The sequence below is a fragment of the Solanum pennellii genome, chromosome 1 (assembly GCF_001406875.1).
Source record: "Solanum pennellii chromosome 1, SPENNV200".
NCBI lineage: Eukaryota > Viridiplantae > Streptophyta > Magnoliopsida > Solanales > Solanaceae > Solanum > Solanum pennellii.
In genome coordinates, this window is record NC_028637.1 from 20,606,517 (window position 1) to 20,621,835 (window position 15,319).

The window sequence follows — 15,319 nt, forward strand, 5'->3', positions numbered from 1 at the left end:
GAAGTGAACGAAAAATGAAGATAAATAACAATAGGGTGTGGATAAGAAAGAAAAATAGGTTGGGGTTGGGGTGACTGGAAAAAATGTGGTGTGGGAAAGAAGATGGAGATGGTGTGGGGAAGAAGATAAAGTTTTTTTCCTTTTTAAATTTATTCTTTTAACAATAATTTTAATAACTTAAAAGTAAAAGTTGAAATTTCAAATATCATGTTCACTTGCCTTTGCATGCATGTGACTACACTCTCTTGCCAACTCATCTATATTAATGTCACATAAGGATGATCAATGGTCAGAAAAGTTTATATATATTGTGTTATGTTGAGTATAAGAGTCCAGATTACAAAAAGTTAAGTAGAAGAGTTCATAATACAATTCGATACAAGTACGAAGGTCTACCAGACTGTTTAGCCTTTATTAATTGCTAATTAATATAGAGTTATATATTTCTAGTTGTATGTAACACTTGTCTATCTATGTCAAATCCAACGCTCAGTCCAAAAATCCAAATACCCGACCCAGCCCTGCCTCTTCTTCTTCCTGCGAAACCAGAAACTCCATCTAGTCCAAAACGAGACGCAAGTCGAAATCCTAGCAGAAATCGCGCTAAAAAGCTGAAAATCCAATCAAATCGCCCAAATCCAGGTACACCAACCTGTCCCAATATCGTCTTGTTTACGCGATACTGTCCAGAAAACTAGGAAAAGCGACTCCAGCAAACATCTGCATCAGTAGCTGCACGAAACGGCGTGAACAGTACTAGCAATACGCCGACACGTCCCCTTTTCCCCCTTTTTCGCGGAGTTTCAGAGCAGAGAACAACTCTCCCATGCCTCTTAGCTATTGCCTAAAAAAAAAAAACCATTTCGAAATTTGAATTCATTCTTAATCCACCAGATTCCCCCCTAACCGATCTTAGTTCTTTTCCTATAAATACCAGTCGTATATTACTTCAAGGGGGGATCAAGTTTTAGGCGGAGAGAGAAAAAAAAACTAGATTTTGATGTCATATACGAAAAAAAAATACACAAGACGGTTGTGGAGATTGGATTTTATAGGGTAATAGTATTCTAGAGTTTTGGATTTGCTGTTTTGGAACCCCGATTATTGCCAAAAATCCTTTTGTGGTGGTGGATAGCTCGTCCAAGTTCGTTCATCCAGGATCGCTGCCCGAAAAAAAGGTAATATCTACTCCTTTGTTTAGTTTTCATTTTGATTCCGAGCATTATGTGGTGAGCCTGTCTCTGCTGAGTCTTCCTTGGCTTTTTTTTATCGCTTTTATCAAATATCAACGGTCATGGGTTATACCTTTTTGAATATTCTTGACCAATCATTGTGTTATTCATGCCTTGACTCGATTAGATGTTCAAATCAGTTTGTAGTTGTTTAAGTTTATCTTTCGTGTTGTTTTGAATCAGATGTTCGTCTTGCTTTGACTCTTGTGCCTAATGTGGTATCAAGCATCAGTGAATCTACTCCGATATTATAAGTTGGTCTTCATAGATGTGGGCTCGATTTGGTCTCTTTATGTTCAGCTGAATCTTTGTTTGAGTTCGTTTGAGATGATACATTTTTCGTTTGGTGTCAATGAATATGTTAGCTGCACCGTTCTATTTTGAGCCACTGCTATTTGCGATTTTGATAGTCTTCTTTATGGTTCTGGTGCCCCAAGTATAGTCTCTGTTTTCTTTCCTTAGTTGCATACAAAATTTTGACTTTATTATTTAAAAATGCTAGCCTTCAGTCACAGTTTCTTTTTTTTAGGAAGTTCTAAAGTTTTAGCCTTTCTTATGGGTGTACCCATGTCTGTTTCATTTTTTTATTGTTTAAAATACTTCTAACTCTACTTTGTGTAACTACTGTTAGTTCTAAGCGTAACTTGGTGATCATTGTATTGGTTAATACGTGTTAAGATTAATCGGTTTAGTAACATAAATTGGTTTTATCTTGTGGGAAGTTCAGTTTACATGAAAAAGCTCCTAATTCTTTGCTTGAGTGCTATTTGATCAGTTTTCCTCTATATCTTTTTCAATGTCTATATTCACCTGCTCGCATTTCATATTAAAGTTATATGACTAATCATCTCACTGAATGTTCGACCTTCAGAACGAGCTTATGTTTTGGGGTTGGTGGATTAATGTTTGGTATTACCTTGATTAAGCATTTTGTTGGAAAATGTGTGATTGAGTACGCTATAGTTCTTGTTTGTGCTACTGCCAATTGGAGTTGCCTAAAACTGATTGATTTTCCCTTTTTTTTTTCTACTGCTCTAATACCTTACTTCAAATTTGAATTGAAATAAAAACATTTATTGATCCTTCCCTCGCTGGTTAATATTCTCAAACAATTATTAGGATTTCTTTCCTTTTTATCAGCAAGGTAAATCTTTTTGAAATGTCTAAAATATTGTCTAGATGCAATTGCATTTTTCTAGATTGTCATATGTATACAGGTGTGATTGCAATTATTTAAATTTGTATTGTACATTGTTGTATTTGTAAATGTATATGATCATTAATGGGGCTAGTCAAATCTGATTGTACTATTCTCTGTTTATAACTATTTTATTTTTATATTTTTTTGATGATTAAATTTAGGGAAATTTTCACAAATAGACACCATATTTAAAATTATTATTTAATTAAGCTAAAGTTTCATAATTACAAGTTACCTTCCTTTTGCAATAGAATTGAGTACTTTTCTTCTACAACAAAATAGAATACCTTCGATCCCAAATCACAGTCGGCAACTCATTTTTCTTCTAAGATCGTCGAATCAGCGTCGATTTCATCACTGATTATACAACAGGTACATAATACAATGAATCGAATCAGTTTAGGTATATAGTTTCATCTCTTTTCTATTTTATGCTCTGGAGATTCGATTGAATCGATTGACATTTAGGTCGAAGAAACTACTTCAATTGTATAAATTGTTTAATCAAAACTCAAATCTTAATTGAATATTAAAACTTTGATTGAATGTATTTTTCAATTATTTCGTGTGGAGTTAGTTTGTATAGTGTGATTTGAATTTGTAAATTGTATAAATTAGTTTTAGTTGAATTGTGATTTTAATATGTCTGATTCATTGATATTTGTAAATAATTTCTAGTTAGTAACTGTATAGTTAGTATTCGTATAAATGTAGACTTAAATCTGTAGATGAGTGAGTCTGTGATTGATTGTATAAAGTTAATTTTTGAATAATTTAGTTTGTATAGAGTGATTTAGATTCGTTAAAATGAATAGATTAATTTTAGTTGAATTGCGATTTGTATATGTATGATTCATTGATATTTGTAGTTTATGTGTAGTTAATGATTGTATAAGTTAGTATTTGTATAAACGTAGACTTTTATATATATATAGATGTATAATTGAGTTGTTTCAGTGATTTATTATATAAAGTTAATTTTTGCATAATTTAGTTTGTATAGAGTGATTGAGAATAGCGATTTGTAGATGTATAATTCATTGATATTTGTAGTTTATGTGTAGTTAGTGACTGTATAAGTTAGTGTTCGTATAAACATAGACTGTTATATCTGTAGATGTGTAACTGAGTTGTTTCAGTGATTAATTGTACAAAGTTGATTTTTGCATAATTAAGTTTGTATAGAGTGATTTAGATTTATAAAAGTGTATAAATTAGTTTTAGTTGAATTGCTATTTGAATCTGTATAATTCAATGATATTTGTAGTTTATACGTAGTTAGTGACTGTATAAGTTAGTGTTCGAATAAACATAGACTGTTATATCTGTAGATGTATAACTAAGTTGTTTAAGTGATTAATTGTATAAAATTAATTTTTGTATAATTTAGTTTGTAAAGAATGATTTAGATTTGTAAAAGTGTATAAATTAGTTTTAGTTGAATTGCTATTTGAATATGTATAATTCATTGATATTTGTAGTTTGTGTGTAGTTAGTGACTGTATAAGTTAGTGTTCGTATAAACTTAAACGGTTATATATATATATAAAGAGATGTATAACTAACTTGTTTTAGTGATTAATTGTATAAAAAAGTTGAAAGAATTGAATTGTGTTAATTATTGTATAAATTAGTTGTTATATAGTGACTACAATTTGTAAAATTGTATAATTAGTTTATGTATAAATGTATTAATAACAACTGATTTATACTAATATTTGATTGTATACAGGAATGTCTTCCATAGCTATCTTGGTAACATTCTGAAAAATGGGATGATGCAAACTCTTATGTTGACTATGTTATTGAGGAGTTGGTTTTAGAGAAAATGCCTCTTTTTTGAGTTATATAATATAAATGCAACTCAACTATCTGTGGATGTGACTGCGAAGGTACTAAAAATTGAATATAAGGTTTATCAGAGCAGTACTAGGATGGTGGTACACAATGAGATGGCGGTGCGAGTATATGTTATGCTAAAAAAGTCTATAAATGAATTTAGTAAATACCCCCCTTGTATAACTATCTCTAATAGGTGTTATATGATGTTTTGGGATCACTTTGTATGACTGATTTTGAGAAATTTGAGAAACAGAAAATGACAGTTGCAGAGATAGTAAATCCCCTTGATACTTTCAAATGGTGAATTGCAGTGTGGTGATTACTGATACATCATATAAGTATGTAAAGGTAGATCAAGTGTACAATAATAAAGCTACATTGAAGTGTGTTACGTAGCAATATGCAATTGCGGAACGATTTCAGTTCAAGACAAAAAGATCAAATTCAATCAGGTAACATCATTTGTATAAATCTGTTCAACTATTATTAGGTGTATAATTTTGACTTATCTGTATATCTTAATTATTTAACGTGTAGTTATACACTTGTGTGTTACTCCAATAAATGCAACTGGTAATGAAGGCCTCAGATATTAATAAATCAGGAATATTTAGAATAAGAGCGTTCAATGTTGAAAATATATGTTCATTGAAAGATAGGGTTTATTCACAGCAACAAGTAACAAGCAACTTAGTTGACTTGAGATAAATCGTTGTTCGATGTTGTAACACCTGTAGCATTTGATATTTATGTTTGACAGGCAATTGTTTGATGACTGGCTTGGTTACAACAACATCAGGTTGCTTTCTGTACCTCACACGTCGAGTCTTCACTGATGGAGAGACTGGGGCATTACGTGTTTGTGGCCTTTGTATATCGTGATCTTGAACAAGTTTGTGTGGGATCTTCTTTGGTATATTCGAACAGATTGCCTGAGTCGCTTTTTGATAGTTAAGATATCATAATCAAATACAATCTTTTTCTTTCTATTGTTAATTGATTTTGGTGGTCTTGAAAGTCATCATCTGACTCAGGAGATTGTATAACATCATCTGCATTGTGTTGGAAGGTTCTTTTGATGGTGAAGTTGTATCAGATTAGACATACTCTGGCGGCAATGGAATGATTGCAATTTCTGATGGGGTGGGAGTTATGTTCTAAAAGTTATCTTAAATTTATAACAAAATCATTGCATATATATAAGTATATGTATAATTAGTGAGTAACTACATAAATTATTTACGAAAGAACACAAAATTTATATATGTATGAACACTTGTAACTCAATATTTGTATATGTATAAAAATGAAAGTTCTATTGATTGTATATGTATAAATATGATAAACAATATCTGTATATAAAATAAAGAACAACACACATTAAAAGTAGGCAAAAATACATACCGGATTATTGACATCACGAAACATTGCTTTCATGAAGTAGTTGATGCGGTGATAATCCTTTTTGGTGACCCAGTTGAGAATTCTAGAAATTTGATACGCTCAAACTTACTTTTCAAATAAGAAGTAAAACGTTCGTATCAAGTAAAGAACCCAACTAATGAGGTTGGGATCGTTCCCACGAGGAATATAATTCAGACTTAACTTTATTCTATTATTACTATTATTTAGTCAATTATTTTCCTAGAAAACAAAAGAAAATAAAGGGGTTTTTTATTTCTAAATTAATTAAAATAATTAACTAAATTAAAGTAAACAACTAACAGATTCAAAACTAGGAGCTTAATCAATTAATAAAAGTAACTAGGGCTTAAGTGTTCCCCACAGGTCCCTAATTTGATAATTCTAACTATAACAATTCTTTCCTAGTATCTTGCATGTAAAGTGATAAGTTATGTATCTCTACATCCTTGGTCCGGCATCTAGAAAATTTCACTCTGCACCTTGGTCCGGCTACGTGTGTTGCTATACTAACCCTTACCTTTACCTCATATTAAGCACTGTATTCGATATTTGACTAAGTTATTGCTTCGTACTAATCGACACTAGCCTATTAGATAGTGTACACTAAATCTATGTTGATAATTATTTTCCTATTATCTACCTCCTTGGTTCGGCAAATAGCATTAAGGCGAGTTCTAACGTTGGCCATCCGTTAAAAAGACTTCTAAACGAAAGAAGTATCAATACATGCAAGACACTATTTTAGAATTGCTATTATAGTTAGATTTTACATCATTATTCACCCATGGTTCCCACAACCCTAGTTATGGAGTTTAGTTACCCATGGTCATAATCACACTATTCATATATTTAATATAAGAATTCATGCACTTACTTTAATGAGAAAGAATAAAATTCAGAAATTCACTTGATTAATCAACAAAAGCACCAACAATCAATTCCAGAAAAAGTCTAACAATTGCTGAAATTAATCCTTCAATACTTGAACAAGAGAATTAAAGATTATCCAAAAGGCTAACTATCAAAAAGTCTAACCCCAAAAACGAGATTTTTCGAACTATTTATAAAAATAAAAACCTAATAAAAGAAGGATTCTAATTTCTGAAAATTTGTCAAAACGCGTCTGAGTCGACGGACCATCGTGGTCACGACGGGCCGTCATGGCCTTCGTCGTCCCAAACTTCACAAATTCTTCTGCTGCTTTCTTCATTACCCTTAACGAACAGGTATGAGGGACCGTTCCAAGCACGACGGTCCATTGAGAGTCTCTATTCCATAATACTTTAACTTCTTGGAATTTGGATACTGGGGCTACTCTCTGATCATTACAACGAACCAGCAGTACGGACCGTCGTGGCTTCCCCATCTTCCTTCAGCAGCTTCTCTCCTCACTACGATGCCACCTACGGACCGTCACAAGCTCGACGGACCGTCATAAGCTTCTTAGGTGGTCTCTTCTGCATTTCTCGCTCAAAAACTTCCGCGTTCATCTTTGGACAGATTTTCTGCAAATAAGGAAAAACTTACATAAAAATCAATACAAAAAGGCTTTTGGACACACTGAACTTAAGAAAAAATATTTAAAATACCGTGAAACCACGGTACATTAGGTGACCCAGTTGAGAATTCTAGGAATTTGACCAGATTTCTTAACATCAATTATTTTTGTCTCCTGTGAACAACATTCATAAAATCACACTTGCCTAACAATAGGAAACCCATGAATTATGTAATACTTCTCTGTTTTGTTCATTTTTTCAGTCAAATTTTTTGTTAGCTCCTCAAAAGCTTTGTTACCCCACGGATAATCCATATACATTCCAGATTCTACCAAATCAAAGTCGATTCGATCAATTGTTGTAGAGAATGGCTCTTTAGATATAATGTAAGAATGTATGAAATACATAATTCCAAGTTCTGCTTTCGATATACTTTTTTTTCCTGGAAAATACATCTGAAGAAGTCAATTTGGTTTTTCAGTGTTGAACACAAATTGTAATAGTTCATCACAGCATTTAAGCCCAAAAACAAGACAGAAATCTCTATGGGTGAAACGCAGAGTGGTACCATTTATGTAAATCATAATGGCATTAGAAGAACTACCCTTTACCTCTTGCAACAGTCTAAACAATTGTGCTTGAACATGATAATGATGCATACTTGATATTTGAGCGAAACAAGATGATGCGCAAAATTGATTGAACGCAACTTCAGGCAATTTGGAGCGTAATTGATCCATTACCCCAATATTGGTATAACATTGCATGTGTGGGTGTAAAGTGGATCTTTCTTTAGAAGAAATTGTACTCCCTAGTAAATAATGTAAATGTATTATACAATTTCGAATGTATAATTATGAAATACAAATAGCAAAAACAGTATAAAAAATACAGAACTGTACAAAGTGAATATCTATATATAAATACAGACTTTACAAAGTGAATATTTATATACAAATACGAACTTATACAAAATGAGTATCTATATACAAATACAAAGTTATAAAAAGTAAATATCTATATACAAATACGGACTTATACAAAGTGAATATCTATATACAAATACAAAGTTATACAAAGTGAATATTTATATACAAATTCAAAGTTATACAAAGTGAATATCTATATACAAATACAAAGTTATACAAACTGAATTCTATATACAAATTCAAAGTTACACGAAGTGAATATCTATATACAAATACAAAGTTATATAAAGTGAATATTTATTTACAAATACAAAGTTATACAAAGTGAATATTTACATACAAATACAAAGTTATACAAATATGGATACAATCAAAACAAAAACAATTGTACAATTTATCAATAAGTATAACACAAATATCAAAATCATGACAATAACAACTGAAATATAGAATTTCATTTTTGTATATAGAGATACAAATATATTTAAACAGTTAAGATATGCGTATAAAATTAGATCTGAACTTCAAACATACATACAACTTACCTCAATTCTTTCAAAATGTAGTTGTTCGATTGAATTAGATTGAACATCTTCTTTATTACTTGTACATCCAATATCTTTTACTTTACGCTTCTTCTTTGAAATCAAAACTTCAATTGATTTGTCTTGTTAATTGCTTGTAGATGCAATCTCTTTTACTTTAGCTGCTTCTTTGAAGTCAAAACATCAACAACTTTGTCTTCTTTATGTTTATACACTTTTTTGGTCTTTCCTTTTGATTTTGCAACATACATTACTTCGTGCATTTTCAATGAGGTATTACTAGACTTCGACATACCATCTTGTTGATTAATTCGAGATTTAGCCATGCATCCTGAAATTTCTTCGAAATTCTGAGTTAAACCTCAAAGAAAAAGATGGAAAAGCATACAAAAATTGTTGATTTGCTTGTATACCTTTAGTGATTTTCTTACAAGGTGTTTCTTCTTCATCCATGATTTTGGATGTATAAAATGGAAAAACTAAAAAGGAACAAAAAAGTTAGCAGTAATATACAATACAAAATAATGAAATAAGCACGAAATCTTGAAGACAATTACCTAGAAATTTGAGAGAAAAATTTGAGAGGCAAAATGTAGAAATTTTAAATTTATTGTGAAAAAAGTTAATTTCTTTTGCACATGCACACAAGTAGCGTGTGAACTGGGATAAAAAAGATGGGGAAAAGAAACGCTTAAACTGATTATACTGACAACGTAATAATAACAAAAAGTAAATGACAAATTGTAGATAAAGCAAACAGTAGCTATTTTAATTAATTTCTCATATAAATGTATGTTTCCATATAATTTTCCCTTAAATTTATCTCTTATTAGTGAATTATATGTTCTTCTTCTTACAATTAGTTAGTAATTGTTAGATTTCTCCTTTTTTTAGTTATAAAAGAATATATAATGTTCCACCTTTTCCAATTGACAAACTTTTATGTGAATATTGACCATATTAATGTTTCAAAATGGGTGTATATGTGTATGTTAATGTAGGTAATAATCAGACGTTCAAAATTTTTGGTTGTCCCCAAATATAAATATAGAATTAGAGAATGAAAAGAAAAGAACATAACAATCAAAATGAGAGTTAGCAAAAGAAAATCTAGTCGTTAAAAGAAAATGTAATGACAAGAATATTTGTCATCACTAAAGAATTTTTAACGACTAGATTCAAATTTGATCGTTAACTTTAAACAACAGACCTTTTAGGGATCGATATTGAGCAAAAAAAGTTATTTATGTTGTTATTGACTTATAGCAACCAGAATATGACTTTTAAAGACAAAGCTATTAGGGCTCGATAGTGAGCAAAAATATTTTATGTTATTATTGACTTATAGCAATAAGAATATGACTTTTAACGACATAATTTTCTGTCACTAAATACCATGTTTCCTGTAGTGGCTATTGTTAGGGGTGTCAATAGTATGATTCGGTCTGTTATCAATTTTTTGGGTATTTTATAATATAAAATAAAAATTAGACTTTTTAGGATGATTCCAATCATATCGGTTAATTTTTTTATTTTTTTACTCTTAAAATATCACCTCAAAATGTTGTACTATATTTACATATTTCTTTTTTAAATATGTTCTTGAAGAACCACTTTAATTCTTCATCAAAAAGAAAATAATGTAAAACTTTGTTGTCGTATTGTTTGATCTTAAATATTTAATAGGAGTGTTTGAATAAGCTTTGTTGTATTGTTTGATAGAGTATATATTACAATATCTATTAATTTTAAATCTAATTAAGTAAAAGGCTAATTAAAGAGCAAATACCCAAAGTCATCTAATCACCAGAGGCAGGACCTAAGTACTATTTATATTTGAAAAACGTATAAAATATATTTATGTATTAAATTTAACATATTGTTAATATATAAAATATATTACATACATGTAAGGTTATTCGGTTCGATTTGAGAATTTTTTAGTTTTTTCATAAATTAAAATGATCAATATCCCAATTGTTTGTAACGGTTATACACTTAAATAAAAATTCACGAATATATTGAAAAAGTAACATAAATCGATTAAGTTAAGTAAATTCCATAAATTTTTCATATTGTTTTGACAACCCTAGCTATTGCTACTTTCTTTTTAACATTATTTTTATATATTTCTCTTTCTTTCCTTTTTAACCTTTTTTCACTCTTGAGATTATTTCAAAACTGAAATACTTTCTTCATTCATGACCACTATTCTCCATTTTTGACCCTCTTAGTTCATTGCAATATTTGCTTAAGCTTCTTTAATATTTTAATCGAAATATATTTTGGAGATAAATGATTAATTATTTGGAATAATTTTTTTGGGATTTTGAAAAATAAGCCAACAAAGATAATAAGATATACTCTTTTTCTTTTTTTTTTGGTAGGAAAGGATATATATTTATATATAATATGAAAACTTAAGTAGTGGATACAGATGGAACATTGTAGTTCCTTGCTAGAGTAGTACAAGTTGCTACGGACACTTGTTTAGTACTAATGTGTCCCGCTACATCTTCTGCTAAAGTAGAATTACAAAGTTACAATTAATACTAGTAGTAGGAGCTTTGTTAGCCAAGTAATGCACCGCCTTGTTGCATTCCCTAAAGTTGTGGTTGATAAGGGGATTCTGCAGTTTCCTCAGCCAGTATCTGCAAGAAGAAAGGATGGAGTCATATAGTGGATTAATATTATCAACTATAAGGGTAATTACCTCTGTTGAGTCTGTCTCAATTGCCAAAGAATGATAGTAGTGCAAACAATTCCAATAAGGTGGCATTGAAACTTTGGAGTTGTTGGTCGTATCCTATCTTCCCATTGCCGTGTTCATCACGGATAACTCCACCTAATCTGCTAGCCAGATTTGTCGCAGTGAAGGAACCGTCTACATTGAGTTTGTGTTGTGAAAGGTATTATTATTTCGGTTTATCCAGATGTGCTATATAGCAAAAGGGAAAAAAGATTTCCCAACGGAGAGAGGGGTTTGAAAAGGTACGATTGGGATTTTTAAGGTAGAGTAGCCAGTCCATATTGTGTTGGTTTTAGAAGTTTTGGGCAATGTTGCACTCTATGTTGGGAGGTTTCTGCTGCAGCGTTACAGATTTGGCAGTTGTTTGATGGATGATCTTGAGTTTGTTAAGTTAGACCGCTGAAGGGATTCTAAATAAGATATACTATATCATAAAAGAAATTATGCAATAATCACAAGTTGCAAATGAATTAATGGTTAAAATCTGCTCCATGTACAAAATTATAACTATTTCGATTTAATTGTTCCTGCATTAGTAAAAATATTTATCATAGATAAGGTATGCTAACTCATACTTATATGACATTTTTTTTATTGAAGGTTGGAATTAATTGGGTCCAACTTCTTAGGCCATTAAAATCATTGCCATTTCTTTTGCAATATTAATTCATTCTCCTTTCTTCTGCTATATTCCCACTTCTTCTCAGCAAATATTTTAGAACATTCTATTTCACTATTTTATTATGTTATATCTTTAAAAGGAATTCTATGAAAAATGTTCATCCACTATTTTTGTATCATAATTTCGAATGCTTTCGATTCGAAAGTTTGATTTTGGAGAATAATTTCTAGGGTATTGGAAACCAATTAATTATAGTTTATCTTTTTATATGATCAACAAATGAATTTTGAATAGAATTGTTTATAGATTGGACTGGATCAATTATTGATTAAGATTTAATTAATTTATAATAATTTAAACTAATACAAAATAAATATAATTTAATTTATCAAATCAGGAAACTCATAAAAAAAAAGATCATTCTTTTTTAATTAACCTAAAGAAGAAAATAGGATTTCATTAAAACAGAAGGAGTATGATATAATTTAGCTAGACATAAAATTTAAAAACAATGAAATAATTACCATATTTCTAATTACATTAAAAAAATTATACTTTCATGGATTTTTTATTAAAATAATAAGTTCTTAAATATGATAAAGTATTTTATCCCATTTTTTAAAAAGAAATTACGATATTTCTAATTACCTTTAAACAAATTATTCTCTTATGGAATTTTATCAAATAATTAAGACCTAAAATTTTCCGCGTATAAAATTTGTGTATATTATATAAAACAAATTAAAGGGACTTTTGATCCCCTTAGATTTTGACAATAGAAATGATTTTTTTTATGAATCCATTTTATGGTTCGCCTAAATTTCACCTATCAAGATACTATCTTTGACTTTTATTTTGTACTAATTATCTTCCTACCAAATATTCATGTTAATTCTTCTTCCATTTAGTTTGATTCCATAAGAACCAAACCAACTCTTTCAATCTCCACCTTGGTTTGTGTTCCGAGCATGCGTATAAACAACTTCGGCAATCCCGTTGTAAGAAACAAGAAGAATCAAACCTTTGTTGAACATACTAGCTCCACCTAGCAGTTGTTCCCCAGAGTTGCATCACTTGATGCATACTCCCGCCAAGTCCTTGCAGTGTGCAAACTTGGCAAGCGGGACTATTTTGATCAACATGTCTGCAGCGTCATTGTCTTTGATAACCTTCTCAACCTTGATAGCTCCCTCTTCTACGACATCTCGAATAAAATGGAATCTGACATTAATGTGTTTGGTGCGCTCATGAAATCTTTGATTTTTAGTCAAAATGAATAGCACTTTGACTATCACATCTTAGAATTGGTTCAGGCTGAACCGAACTCAATTCTGCCACCAAACCTTTCAACCAGATAGCTTCTTTCACTGCCTCCATTTCTGCCATATATTCTGCCTCAGTTGTAGACAAAACGACAATAGACTGTAAAGTCAATTTTCAACTAACGGCACTGCCAACGAGAGTAAAGATGTTTCCAGTTGTGGACCCCCTTCGATCAAGATCCCCTGCATAGTCAGAATCTATATAATCGAGAATTGAAATACCTTCACTTTTACGAAAGTTAAGCCAACATCAGGAGCTCATTTGAGATATCTCAATATCCACTTGAGAGCTTCCCAGTGCCTTTTTCCTGGATTTTCCATGTATCTGCTTATCACACTTACAGATTGAGTAATATCTGGACGTGTACATACCATAGTATACATAATCCTACCAACTGCGTTTGCATAAGGAACCTTTGACATATGCTCCACCTTATCCATTGACTGAGGCATTTATAACTTCGAGAGCTTGAAATGAGGAGCTAATGGTGTACTTACAGGCTTGCTCATATGCATATTGAATCTCTCAAGAACTTTTTCGATGTACCTCTTTTAAGAAAGATGTACAACACTATCTTCTCTTGAAATCTCCATTCCAAGAATTTTCTTTGCAACTCCCGAATCCTTCATGTCAAGTTCCTTGCTCAACAGTTTCTTTAAAATATTTATTTCTATGATGTTGTTAGCAGCAATAAGCATATAATCAACATACAACGATAGATAAATCATAGAATTACCAACCATCTTCTTGTGATACACACAGCTATCAAATACACTCCTACAAGATTCATGTGTAGTCATGAATGCATCAAATCTCTTGTACCACTGTCTAGGGGATTACTTTAAACCATACGAAGACTTCTTCAGTTGGCATACATGGTCTTCTTTTCCTTCAGCTAGGAAACCTTCAGGCTGATCCATATAGATTGTCTCTTCTAGATTACCATGTAAGAAAGCAGTTTTGACATCAAGCTGTTGAAGCTCTAAATCAAATTGTGCAACCAATGCTACTAGCACGCGAATTGAGATGTGTTTCACTACTGAGACAAGATCTTATTATAGTCAATTCCCTCCTTCTGACTGAAGCCCTTTGCAATCAATCTCGCCTTGAACCTAGCATTTTCCACTTCTGAATACCTTCTTTCTTTCTGTAGACCCATTTGCATCCAACTGTCCTCATCCCCTTTGGCCTTTTAACTAAGACCCATGTCTCATTTTTGTGAAGAGACTCTATCTCTTCCATCATGGCTAACTACCATTGTGCAACATCTTTGCAAGAAGTTGATTCAACATACGAAGAGGGATCGAGATCCTTAATCTCTTCTTCTGCAGCTACGAATGCATGTGCAATCAAATTTTCTTTCTCAATAAGACGTTCCGATTTCCGTATCTGTCTTTTGTCCCTTCCCTTTGCAATTGTATATGGTTTATTTGAAGCAAGTTCTTCAAGATCTGCATCTTTTGACTCATCAATTTGAGTCTCTTAATCCCGTTCCTAGGTAAGCTCCACCGATAGCTCCACCTGCTCGTTGTTCTCGTTTCTTGATAACTCCACAGAAACTTTACGAGGATCAAGTATAGAGGATTCATCAAATGTAACATCTCTACTAACTACAAATTTGAGTAAAGACAAACACCACAGTTTGTACCTAGTCCATCTACATACCCTACAAATATGACCTACTTAGCCCTTGGTTCAAGCTTTCCTTCATTAACATGATAATAAGCTGGACACCCAAATATTCTCAAGTATGAATAGTTAGAGGGTTCACCTGACCATACCTCATTCGGAGTCTTAAAGTCAATCAATGATGCTGGAGATCGATCGACAATATGAGAAGCAGTATAAACTGTTTCAGCCCAAAATACTTTGGACATCTTGGCTTGTAAGAGGATACAACGAGCCTTCTCAAGAAGAGTTCTGTTCGTTATCTCGCAACTCTATTCTGTTGT

General features: G+C 31.5%; 1 long non-coding RNA gene across 1 annotated transcript; it reads left to right on the forward strand.

Annotated features, from left to right (window-relative positions):
• The first annotated feature begins 461 nt into the window (after nucleotides 1-461).
• LOC107011637 lies at nucleotides 462-5,414 on the forward strand. Its single transcript, XR_001455913.2, has 3 exons — nucleotides 462-1,178; nucleotides 4,166-4,727; nucleotides 5,036-5,414. It is a non-coding gene; the product is annotated as an uncharacterized LOC107011637 (long non-coding RNA).
• Nucleotides 5,415-15,319: the final 9,905 nt, after the last annotated feature.